At 41.8% G+C, this 26,741-nt stretch overlaps 2 protein-coding genes and 2 long non-coding RNA genes across 8 annotated transcripts in view; 3 read left to right on the forward strand and 1 right to left on the reverse strand.

Moving 5' to 3' along the window:
* The window catches only part of LOC309703020 (NACHT, LRR and PYD domains-containing protein 3-like), a 198,082-nt gene that overhangs the window by 50,164 nt on the left and 121,177 nt on the right, over nt 1-26,741 (forward strand). The gene's annotated exons all lie outside the window — the stretch shown is intronic.
* LOC309702312 (phospholipase D1-like) overlaps nt 1-26,741 on the reverse strand; it is a 62,978-nt gene that overhangs the window by 21,768 nt on the left and 14,469 nt on the right. The gene's annotated exons all lie outside the window — the stretch shown is intronic.
* On the forward strand, nt 6,798-19,288 carry LOC309702513. The gene is made up of 4 exons (XR_014275577.1): nt 6,798-7,310; nt 15,073-15,321; nt 15,603-15,708; nt 18,509-19,288. It is a non-coding gene; the product is annotated as an uncharacterized lncRNA (long non-coding RNA).
* LOC309702534 lies at nt 19,357-24,016 on the forward strand. The gene is made up of 3 exons (XR_014275598.1): nt 19,357-19,693; nt 20,019-22,202; nt 22,283-24,016. It is a non-coding gene; the product is annotated as an uncharacterized lncRNA (long non-coding RNA).

Here is a 26,741-nt window from a genome sequence, read left to right on the forward strand (position 1 = left end):
TGCTTCATATGAAAGTGTGAGGATTTGAAAGCAAATCTAAAATCAAGCAGGAGTCAGTGTGAGAATGATTTGTGCTTTTCCTCAGTCAGATGCTGGGAGTTTCAGTTCATCCATGTTCAGCGTGCTGTGCTTTGTGTAACAGGAGAATATGACAGTATAAATCAAGTCTTCATGTCACTGAAAGCCTCCACAGTCTGCTATGGAGGTGCATCAGTTTGGATTTACAAGAAGAACATTTGAAGGATGAAGGACAGCTTCATCCATCAGGCTGTCAGGAAGCTTAACTCCCTCCCGATTCTGCCCCCTCTCCCCTCTCTCCTCCACGGTCTCACTGAACTCTGTCACACACACACAAACACACACACTCTCTGACTCACTCACTGGCCTGCACCAGTTACCAGTCATTTTGTGGAGCATTGGACTGCCATTACCTCATAAGACTTTGTTGTTACACTTTCTCTTACCATACATTACCAAATCTCCATTTGCACTATTTGCCTATTTGCACTACTCTGCCTGGTTTACACTCAATGTCACTTACCCATTATATTGTATATTATATAGCTTTCTTGTTATATGTAAAATTGTATTTATTTAATTAAATTTGTATTTACTTTTTAATTATTTTACTTGCATTTTTTAATCACTTTTATATTTAAATATATTTAAATGTTCATTTGCTATTTATCTAGGGAGTGAAGAGTAACGCAATTTCTATTCTCCGTATGTCCTGTACATGTGGCAGAATCGACAAATAAAGTTGACTTTGACTTTGACTTTGATTTCTTAAACCTGCCACAAGATGGCGCTCCAACAGAAGGGATGTCCACAGTGTAACACAGACACACACATACTGTGTGAATGTGTGAGTGAATGGGCTTTCAACACAAGGCTTCTGCTGCTACCTTTAATGACATAATTAGCTAACAAGAACAAACTGTTAATTACCACCAAAGAACGGCTCCAGATTTTAGCTGCTGACCATTTTGTGAAACGTTGATTACATCAGCTTATTGTTGATTTTTCAACCTTAATATCAGCTGCTTTAAAGGAGCCTGGTTCTCTCGCAGTAACACTTTTCTTCACTAGATGCAGTGCAGGCACAGTCTGTGTTTCTAAACTACACACTAATGTTCATTGTTGTGCAGCTAAATCCTCCCTCTGGATGGGAAGAATCCCTGTCAGGCTTCAAACACCTGGCTTGGTGTTCTGGAGCTAATGTGTCACCTGTGAGGACTCTGAGATGAACACACAGCAGACACTTCAGTTCTCCGTCTGTGTGTCCTCAGTTTCCCAGCATGCCTTGGCTGTGGTGGTGGAGGTGAATGAGGGGGAACATGCTGCTCTGTCAGCACTCAGGTTTCATACCTGGTGATCTCAGAGGACAAAGCGGCGTTACAGCAGCGCACGTTGATGAGACCTGATGCTCTGAACAGTTCAGACTTCAGCCTCACTCTGAGAAAACAAACGACTGACTGTCAGCAGCAACTACACCTGCTCCATCAGTGACGGAGAGAAGAACTGAGACTGAGAGACATACAGCTGCAGGTCAAAGGTCAGAAACGCCCGCTCTTTGTACGGGTCAGGAGTTAGTACTGCAGAGGTCAGAGGTCAGCTTGCTGACAAACCATTTGAAACAGTTTGGAGCTAAAAGCACAACAGCAGAGGAAAGAAGAGACACTGCAGAGATGATGCAAAATATTGTGTTTTGTTCTCAGCTGTCAAAAAGTGTAACACACGTGTTCCAGCACAGCCTTTGTGTACTTTCACTTCTCCATACTGTCCATTGGAAATCCTGTTTGTTACTTTTTGATTTCAGTCCATGTGTCCAAAGCAAACTTCTGTCCCACACTTTCTCTGCTGACTCTTCACCGATGCTCAGATGATCTCAGATGATTTCACCAGAACTCATCAAAATTCGGGCTCCACAGAAACCCAGACGTCACTAAACAAGCGTAACAAGCAAAGTGAAAACTGGTCGTTCAGCTTTATTGACCAAAGATAAGCTCACATGTCACCTCATGACACAGACACTTATTTCCACAGCATGCACGAGGACTGACAATAAGTGTCTATAAAGCCACTTCTATCTGCCACACCTGTGCTTCTGTCATGGTTGCTCTCCTCTCACTCTGTCATTTATCCACAGTCTGCCTCCCTCTGCTCCGTCAGCTGACGTCCTCTCTACACCACCTGCTGTGTTTTATCCTGCAAAAACACATTTAAGAAGCGTTGCACCGAGTAACGGGAGGAACTGCTATAAAATCCATTTAAAGGAGGTGGTGCTGAGTGCTGTGACTGGGGTCCCACCACTGACATCACGGGTGGAGGACATGTTGGAAAACTGCTACAAAGTGCTGTGCAGCCAGCAGAGCTTACAGTCTGTCCTGTGTGTCATACAGGCTCTCACACTTAGTGTTTCTGTGACACATTGAAGAGAAGTTTGTGTTGTTCACAGTTGTGCTTGTACTGAGTGACAGCTGACATGACCTAACAGGAATAATGTGTCTGTGCTGAATGAGAAGTAACACACAATGAAGTCTTGATGCATCTCAATCATCCAGGAAAGTGAGTCTGTTGCGTCTGTTCATCTGGACGCAGCGTTTTGTGGGAGAAACGTGTCGTCATCATCAGGTGACGTCTTCAGTCTCAGCTGCAGGTTTCAGTCTTACAAACAGGACATTTGCATAAAGACTGAAAGCAGCTGCAGGAACGATGGGCTGGGAGCTCCGTTCCTTCATCTTAATTATGCAGATTCTCAGGACCATTGATCAACAACCACTGATCCATGTCCATGAGTCCCATTCACAGAGATGTGGGAATGGCTGCAGTCACAGCATGTAAGATGGAAATAAATGAGAAGTATTTAGCTGAAGTGGATTTGATTTATGTTACTTCTTTTTTAACTTGTAGTTCTACATTGGAAGATTATTGTGATATTGAAATATAAAAATACATTTATATTCTATTATTTTCTTTCTCAAAATAAGCGTCACACACCACGCCCACCACACGCAGTAACCAGGTAAAATACATACTTAGGCAGAATTTTGCAAATATCTATTTTTCATTTTGTAGCAGCATAGAGCTTTTTTCCAATTATTTTTTAAAAGTCAGGTCAAGGCTCCAAAAGCCCAAAGGCGATATAACAGTTTGTGTTTGCTACATGGATCATTGTAGTTCAGCTTTCCTTTGTTATATTTCTTTAAGAGCTCAAAATGTGTTCATTACATAAATCAAATGTGATTTTCTCTGTAGCACTTCATGGATTTCATAAGCAACACACTGTAGTTGTTCACACAAAGCATAAAGGTAAAAACAATATACACAGTGTTATCTTCATTTTAGATGTCACAAAGTATTTGCGGCTCCCAGTGTTTTCCCGAACCCTGACCCTTTGCGTGGAAACCGGGTCCAAAAGGCTCTTTGGGTGTTAAAGGTTGCTGACCCCTGCACTAGGCCCAACTGACACATATATTTGATTCCAAATACAAAAAATAATGTGTAACCTGCTGGAAGAATGTAGGAGGTTGAGACAGGATCTCAACACTTGGTGTCTGCAACAAAAGACAACAATATGTGGGCCGATCGTGGCTCAAGAGTTGGCAGCTCGTCTTGTAATCGGAAGGTTGCCGGTTCGAGCCCCGGCTCGGACAGTCTCGGTCGTTGTGTCCTTGGGCAAAAAAGCACTTTGGGGTCCTTAGGGACGAGTAAAGCGCTCTACAAATACAGGCCATGTAATGGCAGAAACATTCTCTAGTGTAAATCCTGACTAGTTCATTAACTACAGATCAGTTTCAGTGAACATTATTCACAGAGGGATCTGAGTTCCTTATACCAGACTCTACAGAAACTGTAACACTGTGCAGCTCTGCGACTCAACAATATGACAACAATGTAACACACACTAGAATCATCAAATAAAGCCCCACTAACCACTAGAACTAGAACTAACTAACTAGCACTGGACACTTGCATATTAGAGATTTCTACCACCATAGGAGGCGAGATATCATCCTTGAACCAGAGCATCCAGCCCTCAATTTCGGACATAAAAAGCGACGTGGCCAGGCATGATAACACTTTGACTGAACTGCAGGACTGTGCCTCGAACCACTCTGACACCATCGCCACTCTCCAGGCCACTGTGGAGCGTTTGTCTGCGGAGGTAAAGAAGTTAGATGAGAGATGTGGAGCTCTTGAGGCACTCCAGGAGGAATCATTTAAGAACTGCAGGAATACCAGAAGGCACAGAGGGACCCAAGATGACTGAGTTGGTTCACACCTGTTGGCGGAGGCGCTATCTCTCGAGGAGAAGCCACTCATCGATCGAGCACATAGAGCGAATCGCCAGCGTCCCAAACAAAGTCATCTTCCTCGGCCCATCATCTTGAGATTGCACTACTACCACATTGGTGAGGAAATTCTGCTGAAAGCTGTAGAGAACAAGAACCTGATGTATAAGGGTTTTTAAAATAAACATCCTCCCAGATTTCCCTCCCTCTGTTGGAAACGCAGAGCCGCATTTGCAAATATGAGAGGAAGACTACGTGGGATGACCGGCGTCAGGTACAGACTGCTATACCCTGCAAAGCTGTTAGTGACCCATGGTGATGTGAGGAAAAGCTTTACCGATCCCAAAGAGACCGTAGACTACGCGGAGAAGCACCTCTCCCACCCACCTTCAAATGTATTAAAAGCAAGGATATATCTATATGTCTAACGCTGACACAGCACTGTGTTTCTTCTTTTCCCTTTATATTCCATGTAAAGGTGAATATGGAGCGTTTATGGAGCTCGTTTATTGACCAGCTGTCAGTTAGAAGGTAAGAGTTACTAGGTTAACAGAGGTTAGCAGTAACAGTACGGGGAAGTATATTGTGTTGTTCTTTTGTTGGTTTTTATTTTATCCTACTTTACTTTGTTATTTTGATTTTACCTGTTGTGAGTGCTTCCCGTAATTCTCCTTTTTCTTGCGCCGCTGCGGCCAGAGTTCACAACATTACATATTTTTGTATCTATAAACAGGAAGCTGACACTCTCCAGACTTTATCAAAGGTGTGAGCGTCACAGCAGAGGCCTTTGTGTCAACGTAGCTGAAGACAAAACACAGAAACACATGAAGGAGATTTTCCTGGCCTGGATTTTATACAAATATTCTGCAGTACATCAAAAATGAAAGAAAACCATTAGTCAACATATGAACATCACCTCTGAAGTTACAGAGCTTTGATTGGAGACACAGCTGAGCGTTTTGCATTTTGCATAATTAATTACATAATTCATTATGTAACCATAATTAAATGGTTACATCATCTTTAAAGTCCCCAGAGATCAGGAAAAGGGCCTGAGGGTGCTGTGTTTGGAGTCTGCTGGTTACAGTGTGCAGGACCTCACAGGCTGCTGCAGCGTTAGCAGAGGGCGGGACATACACAGCTATCATAATCACGTGTGTAAACTCTCGTGGTAGATAGTACGGTCTCATGCTAACCGCTAGCAGCTCAATGTCCTTACAGCATAGCGTCTCTTTGATAGAGAAATGCCCAGAGTTACACCATCTATCGTTCACAAACACAGCCAGACCCCCTCCTCCCTTCTTACCACTCTCCGCTGTTCTGTCATAAGAGGCTCAGCAGCTAAAGCAGCACACCTGGGTCTCCCAGCCTATTAAAAGCAGCCCTTTGCTTCACCTGCTTCACTAAACATTATTATTTTAAGCAGAGTGGTGTGATTTATGTAGGCATTGCTGTGTGACAGGATGACTTTTCTTGCACACCCACCAAATGAGGGCGCACATGCTTCCACGCCCACTGGTGACTGCACACATCCTTTCAAGGAAGCATTTCATTCATCCCTAACAAATGGAACAAAACACTGTGCAGCGTGTTCAGGTTTGAACGTGGCCCTGGCCTCTCTCTGCATCCACCTGGCACATGCAACACACATCCACTCCCTGCTGAGCTGCTTGTATTTGATGTGTTGAAGTTTTGGTAAAGTTTGAATAAATTCCACTTTATTTATAGGAACATTTCATCTGTGGACTCCTGCTTCCCCTCTCCTTGAGCCAGTTTGTGACGGGAACATGACATAAGAAAAGTAATTTATCCCTTTTTGATTCTGTGTATCTGGCGCTCATCCAGTGAGTTCACACTTGGCAGAAACAGACTGAATTTGTCTGGAGAACTTTGGCTTCAGCCAAGTTAGATAAACACACTGTGTCTCTGTCAAAACAGCAGTGTAGTTGTGGCACCCCTGTGAGGGAATGACCACATTAATATTATTTTGTGTAAAACACTCATGTAACGGGACATTTTTCATTGCTATATGTATTTATTTTCAGTTTCTTTAAGAGGATAGAAAATCCATGTAACAGGGATTCATTTTATGTTAGAAAGCAGTGAGGGCGGAACTTTGGTGCTTGCTCCGGGGTTTCGGGGAGCAGTAAGTGGAGCCCACCTTCCGCTGCTTCCTCAGACACGTTCTGGAGGAAATCAGAGACGCATCGTGTCTTCCTTACTCTGCTCTTCACCTGCTTTTACAGGTCGGTACACGGTGCTCGCACCGAAAATGTTGTTTATTGTCACCATGGTTACCCACGTTAATGTGAATGGGAGAGTTAAGGCGGTCCGCCAAAGTTATTTATATGTAAACACGGGAGAAAACCAGAGGAGTGTCCCGCGCGACCGCACCGCGAGCCCGCTCGTTAGGTGGAGCGCTCGTGAAGCAGAGTCAGTGCGCTCCTATGCTCTGTGCAAACGTGTTGTAATGCTCCAATCAAATCAGTTCTGTGAGATGTGAATGTTAATAGTTCTGTTAAAGTGACTGAGTAGATTAGCTAGTGTAACACAAGCACTCTGAGCAACTCTGTGTAGCTAACAGAGGCATTCATGGGTTGATTCAACAAGCTGTGTTTCATGATGCACTAAATAGTGATTTTGCCAGTAAATTACTGGAGGGAACAAATGTAATGTATTTACCAATGCTGTTATTGAATAGAACTGTTTAGCCAGTAAGACACTGCAGAAGACAATGTGATGTGTTTATTGATATGATAAAAGGATGTAGCTGTTATGGAAAGAAGTGTGAACTTGAGAAACTGAACCAGTTAAAAAGAGTATATTTCACTGATGTTGTGAAATAAGTAAATGTCATTGATGTGAATGAGGAACCAGCTGAACAGTATATTGAAAGCTCATGTTTAGTGTTTTATAGCATTTATTTGTGTGAAATAAATCAGACTCAGACACGTTCTGGAGGAAAGCAGAGACGCATCGTGTCTTCCTTACTCTGCTCTTCACCTGCTTTTACAGGTAACATATTTGTCATCGAGGTCTTCATCCTTGGGACCCGTAACATAGTAACTTCTTCATTGTTATACTTCTATAGTTTTCCCATTTTGTGAGCTGTGGATGTGGAAAGTGTCTCAGTGACACATCCACATGAAAACGGCGTTACCTTCGTTCATTTGCACGTCAAATGAACGAGCTGTTTGGACTTTAACGTCACAGCTGATGCTTCGATACTCGAACTCAAGAGTTCAGCTTCCACTCAGAGGTACAAGTACACACAGCAAAGATAAACGTGTACACAAGGTGGAACCCACAAGTGCACAGCTCCAACCAGAGATGGGCAGTAATCCGATTACTTTTTTCAAGAAACGAGTAAAGTGAGGGATTACTATTGCAAAAAAGGTAATTAGATTACTGTTACTTTCCCGTAAGCACACTGCGTTACTAAAACCGCAGCTGTGTGCAGATGAACAATGGATAATCTATCGAGTGTGGAGAGAGTGTGAGCGTGCAGCGTTTAAAGCGTGGAAGCACTGACCTTACTTTGAGTTTGACTCTGTAAAAAGTGACAAAAACATTAGCATCCGCTGTTCACTGCGTGGGAAGACAACATGCTCACTCACTATGTGTTAATGGGCATGCTTATTTATAACTTTGATAAAATGTCATAAAAATAATTCCATGCCAGCTCACCATTGGTGATCAGGTAGTTTCTGTTCCAGTTCCAGTCCCATAAATCATGAAGCTTGCTGCCAGAAAAGCTTCAAATCTCCTTTGAAAGCTGTTTGTGGTCTTGATTGTGGGAGCTTCAGTTGTCTGACTCCAGCTGCCACACAGTGCTCACTGATATCATTTGCAAAAACCCCAGTGTGACAATATTTATCAGTGAAGCAGAAATCAGGAAGTGACGACTTTTCTTTGAACATTTGCTCAGGCTAAGCTGTGCTTTCTACCACAGTTGGGAATTTCCTGGTTTACAACAAATTATTGTGTCAACACCGCATAAGATTTCAAACTACAGGAAAATCACTGGAGTTATAAGAGGCAGACAACGACACACACACCACATGCATGCTGTTGCTATTTATTGTGGATTAACCTGTCAAGGGCAAGAACAAAAGAATTCTGCCTCAAATACAGGAAATCATAGCTTTCCTGTATTTCCTCCATTGTTGGCATGCTGGTTAGTGCTGTTGCTCCACAGTAAGAAGGTCCTGGGCTAAATTATCCATGAATGTAAACGGCTGTGTGTTTCTATCTGATAGACTGGTGAGCTGTCCAGGGTGTACCCTGCCTGGTAACCTATCACTTCAGGGTTATTTCCCAGCCCTGCTGCAACCAGGATAGAGATAGGAGGATGGTAGTTGTTGTAGACCCATTCAATTTCAGTTGAAGGATTAAAATGTTCCAGGAGCTCAACTTACTCCATCTGAACATGTTTCAATCGTGTTTTATGAACACAACATGCAGGTTTACTGAATATGAAAAGGTTGTGTTGATTTAACTCAGTTGTTTAAGTTTCTGCCAAAGCAAAACCTTTGTGTGCAACCAGTGTCCACTATTGAATCAAGTAAATCCAACATGTTTTTGTCAGTGCAAGAGGAGTTACGGTGCCTGTATTCCTGCACAATATTGTCCCGGGAGGGAGGAAAACTTTCTGGTGAAGTTTTGGTTGATTTTTGGGTTTTGCTTGACACTAGGTTGATTTTATCAGTGAGGTTTGGATTGTTTTCTTTCTCTAAGAGAGAGAAAGATGGTTTTATGCTTGGACATGTTTGCAATGGGTCCCAGTATTTGTTACTTTATTAGTATTTTATTGGTTGCGTTTGTTTGTGCTTTTGTTACAGTGCACTGAGATAAGAACATCTGAGAGGTGTGATCCACCGGTGGTGATATTTTGGTATTTTGTGAGTTCCCGATTTAACAAATCAGCTCTTTAATCCAGACCTGAGAGGTTGAACTTTAAAGCGCTATAAAATATTCTTACTGGAAACAGTGGCAAAGTGTTTTTCTCCATGATTATAATGGGCTTGGGAGAAATTCACTTATATGTGACATTGATCACATGAGAAGTCCTGAGCCTAAAAGGATTGCAGCGAGTCAATCCAGTCCAAAAACAAGGAGCTGTTTTCCTTTAAAATGATGACATCATCTTGCTGGTGATGGAGGCTCGAATAGGCTGCGCGTGAGACTCCATTATCAGCAATATCTGGTATGAATGTGTGTGGATGTATGCATGTGACTGGACTGTGACGGACTGACGACTAAAAGTTTTACTGACTTGATACTGAGACAAAAACGGTGCCGACTTTAGGATTAGTGAATGTCCACAACAATTCACCCAGCCTGTAGAAGAAGGGTGGAGGTTTTGTCTTGCTTTGTTGTTGCAGGAGCAGAAGGATGACAGAGACTAAAGGGGGAGGCTGTAGCTTCACATGAGTGTGAGCTGCAGACTGAACCCTTTGGTTGCTAATGTTGAGTCACTGATGTTTGCATTAAGAAAATTGTGTTTTATTAGCTGTGTTTTAATTAAGGTATCACATTATATTGTTGGGAATGTTAAATGCTAAAGTGAAGAAAAGCTTTGATTTCACTCATGACTGAACATGTTATTATTAACCACAGCAGGCCACTGTAAAGAGTCAATTAACTTTTATAGAGGAAAAAAGGCCAAAAACTCTGTTAATACCTATGAATAACAGGCAATGATAGACTTGTCACATTCAAAATAGAGATATGTAATAACAAACACAGGTCCGTGTCATTTAGGTTCTCCATTGAAATAGTCAATCATTTAGAAAAGTAGAATATATATATATATGTCTCAACGCTGTTTCTCAATAATATTAAAAACCTAAAAACTATTGTTGTGGAAGATAGAAGTCACTGTGACAGCCCTCTGACAGTGGAGGACGTTTGTAATCCTATTTCTGCACTTAAGGCCAACAAATCTCCCGGCACAGATGGTTTAACTGCAGAGTTTTATGAATCATTTTCTAATCTCCTGGCTCCGTTCTTACTGCAGCTTTTCATAGGAAGTGTAGAGAATAACATCCTCCCTCCTACTCTTACTCAGGGTCTCATAACACTTATTCCAAAGCCAAACAAAGACTTACTTCTTATTGACAATTGGAGACCCATCTGTCTGCTCAATGATGACTATGAGATTATGGCTTTAGTACTTGCTAACAGAATGAAAGAGTTCTTGGACACAATTATCGATGAGACACAATCAGGCTTTATGAGAAACAGACACCTTTCTAAGAACATGAGACTGGTTTTAGATCTACTTGATTACTCTGATTTGGTATCTGACTATAGCTTCATTCTCTTCCTGGATTTTTAAAAGGCTTTTGATACAATTGAACATCAATTTATTTTCCAGTCTTTGGAAAAATTTGGCATTTTTCTGTAAAGCTATCAAAACCTTGTACACGAATGGCAATAGCTCAATTAAAATGATTAAGACTCCACCCCGAGATTTGACCTGTTATACAAGGAATCAGCACAGCTGATAAGGAGCTCATCATCAGCCAGCTAGCTGATGACACCACACTCTTCTTGAAGAATGCAAATCAAATCCGTCCAGCCCTTAGTGTTATTAGTGATTTCTCTGAGGCATCTGCTTTATGTCGAAATCTAAAAAAATGTGAATTACTAGCAATTAAAGGCTGCACTGCAAATGCTCTCTGTAACATTTCTGTTAAACAAGAAGTCACATATCCAGGACTGTTAATATCCAAAGACCAAAAGTCAAGATGCTCATCAAACTTGTCAAACAGTGTTGGGGAATTCTCAATGGTGCTTGGTGCCATACCCTCAGGGACTTTAATGTTATATAAAAACACTGACAGCTCAATATCTGCCTCAGTCACTCTCCCTGATCCAGCTGAGTCAGCAGTGGGAAAAATCTGCTTTTCACAGGAACTTGGTAACAGCAATAAGAGAATACGTAGTTTATTACGGCGGGGAGTCTCTGGCTGGCTGGAGCGGCATCTAATAACCAACTCGCAAAACAAAATAAAAACAACACAACAAACAGATATTATGATACAGACTTATAATCTGCACCGATGTTTTTTCTAAATTATATAAAGTGAGCGCGAGAGCCCTCGGTGCGCCTGCGCGCTGCTGAAGCCAAAGTAAACTTTATTGTCATCTCCGCTACAGACAGTCCAGCATATAGAGAGACGAGACGACGAGGCTGCAGTTACAGCGGTGCAAGTAAACAAACAATAAATATAAGAAGAGTAAGAAAATAAATCTACACTTTAGGACTCGGGGTAAAGGATCAATAACAATTTAAATTTATAATTTACAGTTTGATGATTTAAAGTCTCACACAACCCGTCAAAAGGGGCGGGGCCGGCTGCTTCCAAGTAGAGCACATTTCATTTATAATGATGTAAATCCAAGCCCATCATGGATTCACGATCTGAATCCTGGGTTGTGTGGAATCCCAGAAATCAACCTTAGACAAAGTGAATCTGTGAACTAAGGTGTAGGTCTGTTAGGTTAATTGTGCTGATCCTCGGGTTGGGGGATTTGTGTTTGTACTGGAGCGCAAAATTCAAACCAATGGAAGATGGACAACAAAAGTTCAAAGCCATCAGGTGCTCAGTTTATGTATTTATTTTTGGCCTACATCAGTAAGAAATGCCAAATTATATACACAAAGTTACAGGAATCACCACTCCTGTTATTCATGATGATTTCAGTAACATCACATAATAACATGTAACGTTATTATGTGATGTGCGTACTGTTAATGCTGATACTGTGGTGAAATTCTCTGCTTCTTTTGTGTATTCTGCATCTATTACGTCAGATTGTCTTACCCCTCATATGGTTGAGAATTTTGCCAATACCCTGTTAACTACATGTTCCTCCATCCTCGACACTGTGGCACCTATTAAAATGAAGCGCCCCAGAACTTACTCACAATGTTGGTTAAGTGACTCTGTTCGCGCTCTACGACGTGCGTGTCGGCGGGATGAGAGAAGGTGGAGGAAAGATAAACTCCAGGCATCTTACGACATCCTACGTACTAGTCGCTTGAAGTTTCAAACTGCTGCCAAAATGGCTAAAGCAGCTTTTCTTTCAAAAATTATCTCTACCAATGGTAACAATCCTCGAATTTTATTTAAAATTTTTAACTCTGTGGTCAACCCCTGCCCCACTATGCCGCTGCCGTGCTCCACGGTTCTTTGCGAACAATTTTTAAATTATTTTTTAGATAAAGTCTCATCTCTTAAATCTGCTCTTCCTTTAATGACAGGCCCTGCGTTTACCCCTGACTGTTCCTCTTCCTTCTATCAGTTTGAACCCGTTTCACTCCCTACTCTTAAGCGTCTGGTTGAACAACTGAACAATACTAATCTCGTATATGATGTTCTTCCATCTCGTATAGTTAAGGACTGTTTTAGTGCAATTGGACCTAGTATATTGTCCCTTTTGAACTCTTCTTTGCTCTCTGGTTGCGTACCATCAGCCTTTAAACATGCTATAATTCAGCCTGTTCTTAAAAAAAGGAACCTCGATTATAATGATTATGCGAACTATAGGCCGATTTCCAAGCTTCCGTTCTTGGCCAAAATTCTTGAGAAGATAGTGTTGCTTCAACTCCAGGCCTACCTGGATGAGAATAGCATTAATGATAAATTCCAATCGGCCTTCAAACCACATCATAGCACTGAGTCAGCGCTGCTCCGAGTTCTCAATGACCTTCTACTAATGGCTGATAATGGGCGCTCCTCGGTCCTAGTGCTATTGGATTTATCGTCGGCTTTCGATATGGTTGATCATAAAATCCTATTGGCGAGACTTGAGCACGCTGTAGGCATCAAGGGTGTTGCCTTGGATTGGTTTAAATCATACTTGTCCAATCGGCTCTCCTCGGTTCACTTGGCCACTTCCTCTTCCTTCGCTGTACCTGTCTGTTGTGGTGTCCCTCAGGGATCTGTGTTAGGCCCTACTCTGTTCTCATTGTACATGCTTCCATTAAGTGCTATCTTTGAGAAATATCACATCGCTTTTCATTATTATGCCGATGACATTCAGATCTACTTTGAGTTAAATGATGACCTAGCTTTGTCCTTGAATAGTTTTCGAGAGTGCATGTGTGAGGTCAGGCAATGGCTCCTGGCAAATACTCTTATCCTTAATGATAAGAAAACTGAAATTGTGGTCTTTGGCAGTGACGTCCTTCGTGCCAAACTTCGTGATGCTTTTGGTTTTCTCACTAGCTCCTTTTCCGACACTGTTAGGAATTTGGGCGTGTTACTTGACAGCTCATTTAAACTTGATAGACAAGTGTCTGCTGTTGTTAGATCGAGTTTATACCAACTCCGCCTTATTTCTAAGGCCAGGCAGTATATCCCGCATAAAGACCTGGAAAAACTCATCCATGCCTTTGTAACTTCGAGGCTGGATTACTGCAATTCACTCTATTTTGGACTCCACTCTCCCTCCTCCATAGATTACAGACAGTCCAAAATGCTGCTGCAGGCATTCTAACCAAAACTAAGAAGTTTGCCCACATTACTCCCGTCCTAGCTGATTTGCACTGGTTGCCTGTGAAATATCGTATCCAATTTAAAATTCTGCTGTTTACTTTTAAAATCACTAATAACACAGCACCGAGCTATCTTAAGGTACTCTTAAGCTTATATGTTCCTGCTAGGGCTTTAAGATCATCCTCACAGTTACTGTTGGTGCGGCCTAGATCTCGGCTGAAGTCTAGAGGTGATCGAGCGTTTGCCCTGGCCGCACCAGAGTTGTGGAACAACTTTCCCATTGGCATTCGGACGTCTGACTCTATTCAATCTTTTAAATCACGGCTTAAAACGTATTTGTTTAATCTTGCGTTTTCTACCGGTTAAATGCTGGCCTTGTCTGCAGTGATTTATTTTACTAATTTTCCTATCTTGCTTTTTATTTGCACTGTGTATGTCTTATCCCCATTGTGTGTTGATGGCACAGTTATATTGTGCTATAGCTATGTGCTATAGTTATATTTTTTCTATTGGTGGCTTTTTCCTGTGAACATAATTCTACACTTTTATTTTTATGACTCTGATTATACTTGTGTTAATTTGTTCTATGTTAAGCACTTTGGCATGCCGTTGGTTTTTAAATGTGCTCTATAAATAAAGATTGTTGTTGTTGTTGTCCTGTAAGCACAGTCTGCCTGTGTCTTTTCTCTGCAAATGAACATTTTCAGCCAATATAGGTAATGCATTAACATGGCTGCCGTGGCTAAGTTAGGAATATTTATAATGTCATTTCCAAAATTTGCATATGATCTGCAATTTGTAGCAGATCTACTGACTGTCACACAGCAGCTGGAGCAGTCTCAAATGGAGGTCAGTCCACTGCTGCCACCTGTGGCCAAGTGCCATAGCTACTGCTGGATGAACTCGTGACACATGTGCACCTGTTTCTATGAACACATTGAGTCTGAGTGGCTGCACTTACACTGGTGCATTCAAACATATTGAAAGATGCCAGCAATGTGGATTGTCAAGACTCAAACTAACCATAATCGATGCCCTGGCTCTCTCTCTCCTGCTCTTCCATCTCTCTCTCTCTTGCTCTTCCATCTCTCTCTCTTGCTCTTCCATCTCTCTCTCTTGCTCTTCCATCTCTCTCTCCTGCTCTTCCATCTCTCTCTCTTGCTCTTTTATTTCTCTCTCTTGCTTGCTCTCTCTCTTCCTTTTCCTAAATCCCTCGTTTTGCACAGTCCCTGACGTGCTCTCCGTTGTTTTTTCCCTACTAATTTTAGCATCACACGGCACAGCTTCTGTATCACGTGGTATAAGGCTCCGCCCTTGTCATTTGTTGAGCAGGAAGAGTGAGCGCTTGTTTTCATGCAGAGTACGTCCCGGATCAAAATGTGAAGTTTTACAAATCACCACTTCTTTAGTGAATATCATTTCAGTCTCAGACAATCTCGTTTCTCTTACAGAGGTTGAATGCACCTTCTGCGGATGGCGGTACCACACAGTGTGCGTGGACTTCCCCTGCACAGAAGGCAACTACAAATGCTGTGAATGCTAAATAAGCAGAAACAAATGATCCCTGTTGTCTTTGCTTGATGATTGGTTTGAGTCTTGGCAATCCACATTGCTGGCGTTGCATCTTTCAATGCCAGCAATGGCAGGTATCAGTGCTCAAACCTTTTGTGTTTGTTTCCAACAAGTTGCCCACCTCGGGAAACAAAAATGTGTTCTTTTACTTGTCAGATGAACATATGAGACACTTTGACTCTTCAGTGCAGTGTGGAGCCTAACAAAGATCTGTTTTGTGTCCCAGCTGATCAGCAGGAGGAGGAGAGTCTGACGGAGCAGCAGAGGAACATTTTCAGCTACTTGGACTCAGCTCAGCCACTACAGAGGAAACAATGAGCTCAACACAGAAGGTGACAGACAGAGCAGGACCATATGACCAAAGATATTTATCACCATATACATTTGAACATTTGCCATAACGATGTAGCTGACGATAGAATTGACACCAGACAAAATACTTTACAGCTGCACAACTTTATTAAAAAGCCATCAATGTATTTTCACTGAAACAAGCAGCTGTTGTTTATGTGCATTAAAGTTATATAAAAATGTAACAGTGCAAATGCAAATTCCTCGCTGACAGTTTAACCAAAAGGCGTTTCCAGTGGAAACTGGCCGACACATCCTGAGCATAACCATGTATAATATCCACTAAACTTCAGAAGAGGTTATACAGTCGTGGCCAAAAGGTTTGAGAATTGCATAAATATTGGAACCTGGAGAAGTTGCTGCTTAAGATTTTATAATACAGATTTGTACTTTATTTCAGATTGAACCTTTAAAGGGGCATTTCTGGACTTTTAAACACCAGTATGTTCCTATAGACCAAATATTTAAAGACCAAAAATGTTCTTCTCTCTTCTCTCCCCTTGTTCTCTCTCGTATTTCTGAGAGTGTATCATGTAACACTATAGATCAACTTAGCTCAGAATATATAAAGCATATAAACAGTTACAGCAATATGATGCAACAAACACAGCAGCTACTGATCCAAAATACTCAAAGCTTCATAGAACTGAAACCAACATTTATTTTTAGCTCCATTCTGCTGCTGATACAGACTTTAGGTTTCTGAACATTAAACTTGTTGCTGCCTTTCATAGTGTGTAACTTGAAGGCCCTGAGTACTTTCTCCCACACTGGAAACACTGGGATGATCACATTATTTGAACATTACCTAATAAGACTGATTCAGCACAGACAGTTATGTTAAACTTTCCTAGCAGTCCTTCACAAACAGGGAACAGTCTGTCTATTCTCTCCATCTGTCAGCTGCTGCTGGCTCTTCCTCCTCCTCTTCCTCACACACTGCTGAGTTTGTCCTGGTGGATCATCAGGGCTGCAAAGCCTCACAGATGATGTGCAGCAGTGGCTCCCTCAGTCTGTCCTCACTCTGGACACTTGCAGTCGTCACACATGGAAATCAAATGTGTGATAAGCTGCAGGATTCAAACACAAGTGTAACTTATAAACACATGTTCATACTTTTATTCCACAATCAGAGAGAAAGAAACAGAGAGAGAGTGCAGGACAGACAGACAGGTGACAGTCTCAGGTGTACACACTGCTACACAACAGCACCAGAGAAGCAGGATTTAGTGTTTGTGTTATTACGAGTGTAAACAAGAAGAGTTCCAGATGGTGCAGTGGACACATGTGTGACTGCTGTGATTAAAGCATCTTTCTTTCAGCTTAACGAGTGAACCGTCAGCTCGTTCAAACACACGTTAAAGTGCGTTTGGCTCGACACCACCGAACAGAGGCAGCAATATAACACAGCTAACATTAACAGTGCAGTGGATCCTGCTTGTGCCGTGATGTTCAGGACTGCAAACCGAGCAGCATCACTGACTTTCAGCTTGTTGTGTTTGTGGATATATGACTGACTTTAATTATCCACAAAATCATCACATTCTCTGTCAGATTAAGGTCGACTATTGAACGGCGTATATTTTAAAGGCTTTAAAACCAAGTTAACGCTGAAAGTACAAACATCACTAATGTCACATAACTCTGCTGACAAGGCATAGCTATGGCTATGAAATGCTCTTTGTGTATCACTTCTTCATTATGAAAGATGTCATTAATGCACTAGTAATGTCTCATCTGGAGTATTGTTCAATCATTTGGTCAGCAGCTAATAAGACAGATCTTAACAGACTTCAGTTAGTCCAGAATAAGGCGTCCAGATTAGTGTGAAGATGTTCATACTATACTAATATTGATAAAATGCATAATAACCTTTCTTGGCTTCCTGTACAGGCTAAAATATTCTATGGCTTACTTGTAGTTCTAAAGAAAGCAATTCTGTTAAACACACCACATTTATTCTGCTCAGCTGCAGTATCCAGATGAAATACATCATCATATTACACAGTTTTCAACAAGCTGCAATTTAGTAAATGCTCGAGTTAAAAGTAACGTTTTGTAAAACTGTTACATTTAGAGCAACTTTTAAGTGGAATAAGTTGCCTTAAAAAATTAGAGAATTATTCAAAACTTCAATGAACACTTAAAAGCCGATTTACAGAGCTTTTAGTTGTTGTAAATATTGTAAGACATGATTTGTTTTTGAAATTTGTGTAATGTGCCTCAATGTTATTGATATTATTATTATTATTATTGATTGCTTATATTTGAACAATTGTGAAACCTCACTGTGGATGTAAGAATGAAATTATGTGGATATCTTGAATCCACTTTATTGTGTAATATTTTATGTGAGTATTTGACGGAAGACGAGCAACATCTGTTGTGGAAGCTAACGGGGTTCCTTTAGAATAAACAAACATAGGATTTATTATCACTGAATAATTCTGTATAAATCTATACAAATTATAGAAATATGTAATAGGAAACAACAAAATAATCTAAATTATAAAATAATGTGTGTGTGTGTGTGTGTGTGTGTGTGTACAATCAGGAGGGATGGGCATGATTTTAGTGTTTGAACAGTCATGAATTATCTTTAACAGCAGGTTGGATGTAATGTGTTAGAACTACCAGCAGGTGGGGATAAGAGACCTTTAAGGTGTTTGGTGCCACGCTCCACCTTCAGGTTTAAAACTAGTGTTAATGGAGTTTGAAGGTTGAGTTTGTTCCACGACTGCATTTCACTCACTGCCTCTGTTTGTATCTCTGTCACTGCAGGACCAACATGGAGCCAGAAGTCAGCGCTCTCAGGAGGCCGACAAACCTCACAGAAGAAAGGGAGAGAAAAAACACACCTGTGACGAGTGTGGGAAGGGTTTTACTGTGAGGGCTTCACTAAAACGGCATCAGGTCATCCACACTGGAGAGAGACCGTTCAGCTGTGACTTGTGTGGAAAGTCTTTTTCCTTGAAGCGTTCCCTAAAAACACACAAACTCATCCACAGTGGAGTTAAAGCATACAGCTGTGATCAGTGTGGCAGAGCTTTTACTCAAAGTAGCAGCTTACAGAGGCATCTAGTTACCCACTCTGGAATTAAGGCATACAGCTGTGACGAGTGTGGGAAGGGTTTTACTGTGAGGGCTAAACTAAAACAGCATCAGGTCATCCACACTGGAGAGAGACCGTTCAGCTGTGACTTGTGTGGAAATTCTTTTTCCAGGAAGGGTTACCTAAAACAACACCAACTCATCCACAGTGGAGTTAAAGCGTACAGCTGTGATCAGTGTGGCAGAGCTTTTACTCACAGTAGCAGCTTACAGAGTCATCTAGTTACCCACTCTGGAATTAAGCCATACAGCTGTGATGAGTGTGGGATGGAGTTTACTCTGAAGGCTTCACTAAAACAGCATCAGGTCATCCACACTGGAGAGAGACCGTTCAGCTGTGACTTGTGTGGAAAGTCTTTTTCCTTGAAGCGTTCCCTAAAAAATCACCAACTCATCCACAGTGGAGTTAAAGCGTACAGCTGTGATCAGTGTGGCAGAGCTTTTACTCAAAGTAGCCACTTACAGAAGCATCTAGTTACCCACTCTGGAATTAAGCCATAGAGCTGTGATCAGTGTGGCAGAGCTTTTACTGACAGTAGCAGCTTACAGAGGCATCTAGTTACCCACTCTGGAATTAAGGCATACAGCTGTGACATCTGTGGAAAAACTTTCAGCCAGAGAAGGAGCCGAAATACACACCTACGCATTCACACCAGACATGATGTGTACTGCTGTGAACAGTGTGGCAAATACTTTACAACAGACGCACACTTACAACGACACATGTTTACCCACACTGAGGAGAGACCTTATGAATGTGACCTGTGTGAGAAGACTTTTAAAGCTCCACATGACCTGAGAGAACACCAACAGATCCACACCAGAAAGAGACTCTACAAGTGCAGCTACTGTGAGGTATGTATTTATATTGTTATCTTGTCATTTTAGCCTGACTGTTTGGAACAACTCTGCTCATTAAACTGTGTTAGCATGTTAGCAATTCTACTGCATGGAAAAGCAGCTCTGAGTGATTATTCAGATTTTCCTTTCAGTTATGATTTTAGTATTACTGTAGTATTATGGTGGTAGTATTGTAGTTATTGCAGCCCAGTAAACTGAGTGTGTTAACTGAAACAGTCAAATGTAGTTGGACGTCTGCAGAGATGCTCTTTATTTCAGGCGACGTTCAGGATACAAATGTTGAAGGACTGACTTACACAGTCTTTGTGTCTTTGTTTAGAAGCAGAGCGACACAGATGGATCTAGTTCTCAACCCTGTCATCACTGTGGTGGTGGGAAAGACTTTCATTGTGACCTCTGTGGAAAAACTTTCAGTCGGCAAAAGACCCTAAAAGTACATCAACGTAGACACACTGGAGACAAACTGAAATACTGCAAAGAATGTGGGAGAAGCTTCACCACATCAACTGACTTAAAACGACATGAACTGATTCACAGTGGGGTTAAAAAGCACCTCTGTGATCAGTGTGGGTCATCCTTCACCACTGCAGGTCAGCTTAAATCACACAAAGGAGTCCACACAGGAGAGAAACCACACAAGTGCAGACACTGTGAGAGAAGCTTCTCACGGTCAGATAATCGTAACATTCATGAACGTGCACACATGGAAGGAAACTACAGCTGTGACCAGTGTGACAAGAGCTTCAGGAATCTCAGATCATACTCTGCACACAAACGATCCCACGTTACTAATAAACTGTTTCACTGTTACCAATGTGCCCAAACATTCACCTCATTGTCTGCTCTGTGCAAACATCAGCGCGATCACTCAGGGCTGAACTCACTCCCATCACTGGATCACAGTGAATCTGAAGACACAGAAAGATCCTCTGGTTTCTGTGTCAGACTCAAAAAGCTTGAGATCAGGCTCCACAGAGTTCAGATAGAATCTCCTGTAAAAATCTGATGAGGCAGCTGTGAATCAAACTCTTCCCCTAGTTCCATTTTAAGCTTTCAAAACTGTCCTACTGTAGAGTTCATGTCAAGTGGTTAGATTTCTTTTCATCAGTTGGTTGAAAACTGTTTCCTATTATAAAGTTTTTGTTTTAATGTATTTTGATGCACATAAATGTTTTCTTGTTCAGGTTCTTTATGTTATTGAATCTTGCAAATGTTAAATAAAAAATTCAAATGTTAAATATCTTCACTGATGGTTTAAATAAACTGTCCTTTCAGCTTTAGCTCCTAATTTATTCATTATTTATGGATGTAGCACAGCAGCCGTCTCTTGATTAACACATGGAGGGCTCGGGATCTGATGGTGTCGTCTCCCTAATTTGCCCACTCAGTAAATCTCACTCATGGCCAAGAAATTGAAATAAACCTTGTTTCCCTGCTGGATAGTGATCCACTGTAACTCTGCTCCTCCTTCCTGTTTAGGATTTCTGTGGCTGAAGTAAAATTCCCTCCATCCATCACTTATCCCAGCTAACCCAAAGTGAAATAAAGTTTTGCTGGTCTTAAAAAAGCATTACAATAATGGGCATTACCAATGCAAACTGAATGATACAGAAGATGAAAGAAGAGACTTTGATCAGTTAATAAAGCTCATTATCTGGATTCATTGTGGCTGCTACACAGATACTTCTGGGTCACTTCTCTCAGTTAGGAACCTTCCTCACCAAACTGACTGTTGGACCACACCCCTGGTTTCATGAGAAATTGTTTCAGCCATGATTTCTCTTCCTGTATTTCAGAGTAAAGACTGAAGTGACAAATGGAAGCATGTTTAAAAACACAATGTGAGAGAGACGTTCAGGTCCTTAGAAGTTACCCTGGGTTTTTCTGTCACCCTGCTAGATGTTACACACCTTGTTATTGGACTGATTTCTACTGCTGGACTACTCCTGCGGAGAGTAACAATACTCTTACTAATTAGCTTTCTGTATAATATTGGTGACGCTGAGCACGTTTCCAAGGCTACCGTCTGTCGGGCAGTCAGGAATGTTACAGTTGCACTGAAACGTCTCCTGTACTCGTTTGTGGTGTTCCCCGGTCATAGACCCACAAGATTGCAGGTATCAGGATGACCAAAACTTAATTCATGATGTGGTGATACTTGAACTACTACTTAAATTTTACATTTATTTTCACGGTTCCCAGGCGTGATTGGCTGTACAGATGGCACTCACATTCCAATCATTGCTCCTTCAGTAAATGAAGGAGACTATGTGAACAGGAAGTCTTTCCACAGCATTAATGTACAGGTACATAGTTCCCTGTAGCATTTCAAACTAACAAATTATTTCATTATAGTAATGGATGCTAATTTGTGTTCTCTGCACTGTGAAGATCATATGTGATGCTGCCAACATTATCACAAATGTGGAAGCCAAGTGGCCAGGCTCTGTCCATGACTCACAAATATTCCGTGAATGTACACTGAGCACAAAATTTGGACATGGTGAGTTGAGAATACCTTAAAATATATAAAGACCAATTGCTTCAGGGACATTTGAACTGAAGTATATCCTTCTGTCTTAGGAGAGTTCACTGGCTACTTGCTTGGTGATAGGGGGTATCCATGTTTACCCTATTTGCTTACCCCTTACTCTGACCCTGAACCGGGCCCACAGCAGCGATATAATCTGGCTCATTGCAGGACAAGAGCCAGAATTGAAATGACTATCGGAATGCTTAAGGCCCGGTTCCAGTGCCTGCAAAGACTCAGGGTCACCCCAGAAAGGGCATGTGACATTATTGTGGCATGTGTGATTCTTCACAACATTGCCACAATTAGAGGAGAACACTGTCCTTCTGAACCAAACAGCAGCAGTGATCCAAACCATGAACATCCTGACCCTCCCACGGACATACAAGATGGAAGCGCAGTCAGAGACACCATATGTCACAATCATTTCTTTTGACCCATCACCTCAACATGTTGAAAGAAGAATAAACTGATTTTTTGTTCAACTGGCTTTATTGGTCGCCTGTGTTTCCTGTACACAAAGTATTAAAAGATGTAAACCTCATAAAGTGTCTCTGTTGCTTCCTCCTCTGTAACAGCTGTCAATGTTTCTTCATTATTTTCCTGTAGTAAAGAAATAAACAACATTGCTGTTCTACTGTAAACTCATATAATCTGTGGAGTATTACTCACAACTGCATGTTGGTCTGGCTCAACAGGAGGCTGCACCAGATGCAGTACACCACCACCATCAACTGATAGAATATGAGGTCTATACAGGTCACTTATAACTTACAAGGGACCAAATGGCAATTAACAAACATACCAATCACCTTACACTTCATTGTCATTATGCTCTCAAAGACAACCAAGACTGAGGGAAGGCAAAATCAGTAGGAAAATAACTTCACTACAAAATAATCCATTATGGTAAAGAGTTTATCAAATGAATGAGCAGCACTGCAAAGGTGACTGTGAAGAAAGGATGTATGCACATCATGTATTATTTTGAATTTACCCCCTATGTAGGCACTTGTGTCTTGCGGGATTATTGACTCAGAGGATGTCCCCGCAGAGATGCCTTCGGCCACAGGGCGCCCACTGTTTTGGCTGAGGGCCAACTGCTGAGCCTCTGTGAGTGGTGGTGGTGGAGGACCCCCACCTGTTTTTCAGGCCTCCGCTTTTTTTCTGTTGGCTATAACGGGCCACATTTGAGCACACAGAGTAAGCAAATATGTACTTGTAATGTGCTCAGATAATTTCAATAAGTGCTTACAGAAAGGAAATTAATGTAGCCTCTAACTGCAATTGATTTACATGGGACAAACAGACCAAGCACTATGGCTCATAATACAATTACACCTTACCTGTTTGGACTATATTTTTATATTTCATTTTTACTTGCTGCCAGGAACGTTTGGGGCCTGTTGGGTTGCACCTGTGCTCACATCACATCACAAAATAAAATGTATAAAATAACAAATAAAATAACATATGATAAAATAACGTGTTAAATGGGTGGAAATCCCTAGATCAATGTTTATATTAACACTCACGCATTGACTCTGTCGGAAGGATGCCGTCTGCAAGCAGAGCTGCTTGAACCTCAGCGCTGAGGTCCAGACTACTTCCTGTGAAGCCACGTGATGTAAATCTGCTGCTGTAACTTCACAGTTTACTGAAGCTAAATGCAACGTTACCATATAATCTGTTTTCAACAAAGGTTTCACTCCGTCCGGTGTTGATGGAATGATTCAGGCCGTACTCGTCAGGCTTCCCGTCGACCACACGCATTTCAGTCACAAACCCCGTGACTGACAACAAGGGAAACAGCAGAAGAAAAGATGTGAAAAATACTGGATGATGATGATGGAGGATTAACCGCGGTGGCTAAACTGTTTCCTGTCTTTGTGGGCGTACTCACAGGGAAGTTTCCAGGCACGTCAGTCTTGGTGGCTAAAGTCTCCATTTTCCAACATGTATCGCTACAGGTGCAAAGACACAACATTAATCATCAGTGTAAATATTTTAATGCTGTCCAAACGGTGTTTGCTTTGTCTGTCCTCTCGCACTCACAGAGGAAACGAGGACGCCACCTTCAACCCATCTTCAGTTGGCTCAACCATGGCCGGACTTCCTGTTGGCTTTGTGACAGCAAACCACTTGAAATGAGAGCAAACTGCAGTCAAGCACCACTTACAGCAACCTGTGGACACGCAAATGGAAAGCACTGAGAATCATACAGAAGCATAAGAGCTGTTTATTGTAACACGTGTGTGTGTGTGTGTGTGTGTGTGTGTGTGTGTGTGTGTGTGTGTGTGTGTGTGTGTGTGCACATTAATAATACACTGATGTATGTTAGTTTGATTTATGCTATATCTGAGAAAACAATTGCAGAATTTTACATCAAAGTTTCCAAAGCTGATGTTTTGTTGTTCACACTGTTTTATATTCATATATCTGTGAAGGTTCTCAGTCATCCAGGTCATCGTAGTCAAAGGAGCTTGCAAAGAAAAGCGTCTGGACTTCTTTAAGTTACTTGAAGACGTTTCACCTCTCATCCGAGAAGCTTCTTCAGTTCTAAGGTCAAATGGTGGAGAGTCCCAGATATAAACCTAGTGGGAGTGACCCCCCACAGAGGGACAAAAGGACCCCCTGATGATCCTCTAATCACCTGAGCCAAGGTTTGAAACTGGGTGTGGGTCCCAATCAGCCAGAGTTTCGGGTGTGTTCATTGTGAAACCTGGCCCCACCTTATCATGCGAATTCCTGAGGTCAGATGGCCCAGGATGTGAGTGGGCGTTAAGGCGTCTGGGAAGGGATCTCAAAACTGGATTATAGATGGCAGAGAGTTGGTGTCGTAAACCCCGCCTCTGTTCAATGATGGTCGCTCACAGTGGACATAGATGGCTTCTTTCACTCCTCTTTCAAACCATCTGTCCTCTCTGTCCAAAATGTGAACATTGGCATCCTCAAAGAGTGTCCTTTATCCTTAAGATGCAGATGGACAGCTGAGTCTTGTCCTGTGGAGGTGGCTCTTCTGTGTTGTGCCATGCGCTTGTGAAGTGGCTGTTTGGTCTCTCCAATGTAGAGGTCTGGGCATTCCTCGCTGCACTGTACAGCAAACACCCCATTGTTAAGTTTGTGTTTTGGCGTTTTGTCTTTCGGGTGAACCAGTTTCTGTCTGAGCGTGTTGTTGGGTCTGAAATGCACCGGGATGTCATGCTTGGAGAAAACTCTCCTGAGTTCCTCTGATACACCAGCTGCATAGGGGATGACAATGTTGTTGCGTCTGTCCTTCTTATCCTCCTTCGCTGGTGTCTGGTCTTCTTTTCTTTGCCTCTTTGCTGACTTTAAAAACGCCCATTTAGGATAGCCGCACGTTTTGAGTGCTTCCTTTACATGTGTTTGTTCCTTCTTTTTTCCTTCAGGCTTAGAGGGAACATGTTCTGCTCGGTGGTGTAGGGTCCTGATTACTCCAAGTTTGTGTTCCAGAGGGTGATGGGAGTCAAAGAGGAGGTACTGGTCCGTGTGTGTGGGCTTCCGGTAAATTTCGATGTTGAGGTTGCCGTTCTCTTCAATGTGCACGGCGCAGTCCAGGAAAGGCAAACAGTTGTCCTTTGTGTCTTCCCTGGTGAACTTGATGTTCATCATCAACATATAAAGTCGTTCATAACAAACTGAAAGGCCAGGAGTTTAAAATGCAAACCGATGGAAGCAGCAGTAGAAGACTATAATGTCACAGAGCACACAGTGTCTATTATTGTGTAGACATTTATAAATAAGAGCTTAATAAAGATGCTTAATTTCTTAAGAAATAAACAGGTGGAGGGATCTTTATCAAAAGTGGATGTTGCATCTGTGGCTAAACCACTGTACCCAAAAACTTTAAAAATCTAGTGTGTGTGAGGCTGTGTAAGTAAAGCTTGCCCTTCACACCCGCGTGTAACAAACCATTTGTTGGGGGTTGTGGATTTGACACCTCAGCATTGTGAAAGTGGGGAAACATGTTTCTGGCTGTGCATAAGATTTCTGCTTACAACTTAGAATCTCAGTTCTAAATGAAATTCAGATGTTTTTTTAAGTATGGCTAATGTATTAATTGACTTCTAAGGCACACACACACACGCACACACACACACACACACATACACACACGCGCGCGCACACCAACAACAACAACACCAACAAAGAGAAGAAGAAGAAGGGGTCGTTTTACTACGCATCATAAAAACGCAATCATTCATCTTCCAACTGTATCTTTCTGTTCTGTCTTTAGAATCATTGGTTTGTGACCTTCCTTCTGTGAGGGCACACACACACACACACACACACAAAATTTTAAGTAGGCAATACGGTTACCATCATCCTGTCTGGTTTATTGAGTGGGTTGAGAACTGATACATAGACGACTGAATTAGTATTATTTTGGGGAACATGAGAGCAGGGTGATCAGAATCTTGCAGCCAGAGTTTAAATGAGTGAAACTGGCAGATTTTTGTTTTGTTTTGTTTTTGTTTTTGAAGTACGGGT

The sequence above is a fragment of the Aulonocara stuartgranti genome (genome assembly GCF_965226115.1).
Source record: "Aulonocara stuartgranti genome assembly, chromosome: 3".
NCBI lineage: Eukaryota > Metazoa > Chordata > Actinopteri > Cichliformes > Cichlidae > Aulonocara > Aulonocara stuartgranti.